Consider the following 2,500-nt stretch of genomic DNA (forward strand, 5'->3'; position numbering starts at 1 on the left):
GAATTTTCATTTTTTGCACCCATTTAAGGCCAAGCGGCTTGTCCTGGCGGTCTCTCCAAGCACCAAGCCACATGGCCTCAGTCTTAGAGACATTCAGCTTTGCTCCGGTGCCTCTCTCATATAAGGATATTGCACGGAAGAGCGAAACAAGAGAGCGGTCATTCTTGACAATTGCTGTTGTGTCATCCGCATATTGCCCGACCTTAAACTGGATCCCCCAGCCCCAGGCAGGAGAAAGCCATCGATGTCAGGAGAATCTCTAACCTTACAAGCTAAAACCTCCACACACAGGATGTACAGCATAGGCGACAAACCGTCGCCCTGCCGTACACCTCGATGCAAAGGGACAGGATTCGAAAGAAAATCGTTAACGAGAATATGCATGTAAGCACCATTATAAAGCGTACGAATGCAATTGCAAAAGGAAGGACCAAAGCCATAATGCTCAAGAAGAGTCATCAGAAAAGACCTATTAACCCGATCGAAGGCTTTCTCCTGGTCCAACGAAACTAGAATCCCCGTTTCCCCAGTGCGGTCAATGTAATCTAAAGTATCACGCAATAAAGCTAAATTAGAAGCGATAGTCCTTCCTGGAACAGAGCAAGTTTGACCAGGGCTGATAATATAACTCAAAACTCTAGCTAGCCGTAAAGAGAAAGCCTTAGAACAAATTTTATAATCTACATTAAGGAGGGAGATTGGACGCCAGTTCTTCAAGTCCTTACGATCATCCCTCTTGTATACTAAGCGAGTAACACTAGATTTCATAGATTCGCACAATTCGCCATCACTTAAACTTTCATTGAAAACGTCGACTAAAAGGGGGCCAAGCCCCGACCAAAAATTTAAATAAAATTCAACTGTCAAACCGTCTGATCCAGGAGTCTTATTCCTATTAGAGAGGTTAAGGGCCTGTGTAGCTTCATCTAAGGAAAGGAGGCCCTCACAAGATTCTCGATCGGAATCCGACAAACGGTTCGGAACGTGAGAAAGAAGCTCATGTTGAACCTCAAGATCAATCTCCTCCTCAGCGAAGAGGGCAGAATAAAAGCGCTCATGAGCCTCCGTCATCTCAGGAAGAGATGAGACCTCATCCCCCTCTGGAGTCAAAACTGACGATATCAAGGATTTTTCGTGTCGTTGATTTTCTAAATTAAAGAAAAACCTAGTGGGGGCCTCACCTTCCTAAAATGTTACAGAAATCTCTTCCTGAGATGACGGAGGCTCATGAGCGCTTTTATTCTGCCCTCTTCGCTGAGGAGGAGATTGATCTTGAGGTTCAACATGAGCTTCTTTCTCAGTTTCTACAGATATATGAAGTACTGACTGGGGAGTAATTAAACTCGCTTAAGAAACGTACATTGCTTATTGCCCTTATACTCGGATGGTCAGTGTAGTCAGTGTCAGATCTATGCCCTAGCTGGATAATATTGGCAAAGTAATCACTAAAGACTTCGGCCACACGCCTAGGGTCGGAAACAACGCCACTGTCCTCAACGAGGATGACGCCTTGTATGTTTTTACCTGAACTAGTTGGCAAAAGGGGCTTCATTTTTCTCCAAAATTCGGATGACGGTTAAGCACTCGAGGAGGTGTCACAGCAGAACCTTTTCACAGCATTGCGCTTTAGCGACGTAACTTTGTTACGTTGCCGCTTATAGTCATCCCAAGAAGTAGATGTAGCATTCCGCTTGTGGCGCTTGAATAACTTATTTTGGTGCGAAATTTCACGCAGCAGATCAGGTGATATCCATGGTAACTGGTCTTTTTCTTTAGGGGCACGTGCTGGTCAAGAACATCTTTGGAAAGTGCTCGCCAATGAGCCCATACATCATCGGCATTGTCGAATGTGTAGGCCGAAGACCATGGGACCTTTTTTAAGTCAGCCAAAAAGTCAGGCAATTTAAAATTCGTCATACTCCTAAACTCGATCAAGCGCGGCTTTAGCCTTGAATTCTTATTTTTTTGCACTGTAAAGATTAAGTCGTGATCACTCAGTCCAAGGTGTAAAGAGCCACTTGTAGCATAACGTTCCGCATGACCAGTTAACAAAACATCGATGAGGACTGGGACTGGTAACATGGGAGAGTAAACGTGTTTCGCCGAGCTCCCTGAATCGTCGCCGAAATTTTATAGTTTTTTAATGCCGGGCAAACGGAAGAACAGGTCAAAAGGTTCCAAAGACTCTTTGCCATCTCCAGACGAAAATGCAGTAAATTGCGTTCAATATTCACTCGTCTTGGTTACCCACTCAGCCTCATCAACAGCATCATCAAAAACTTTGATCGTGTTTCACCTACAAGAGGCCAGGACAGTACCACAACAGACAAGATTGTGCGTATCAACATTCCTTTCAAAGACCAGAAATCCGCCAGTGCTGTTAGAAAGCAATTGAAAGAGCTAAACCATAAGATCAATAATGTCACTATTCAGCTGATATTTACTAGTCGTAAGCTTGAACAAGATCTTAAGCCGAAAGAGAAGAAACCTGACTTGGTAA

This window comes from Montipora capricornis, chromosome 6 (assembly GCF_036669925.1).
Source record: "Montipora capricornis isolate CH-2021 chromosome 6, ASM3666992v2, whole genome shotgun sequence".
NCBI classification, from domain to species: domain Eukaryota; kingdom Metazoa; phylum Cnidaria; class Anthozoa; order Scleractinia; family Acroporidae; genus Montipora; species Montipora capricornis.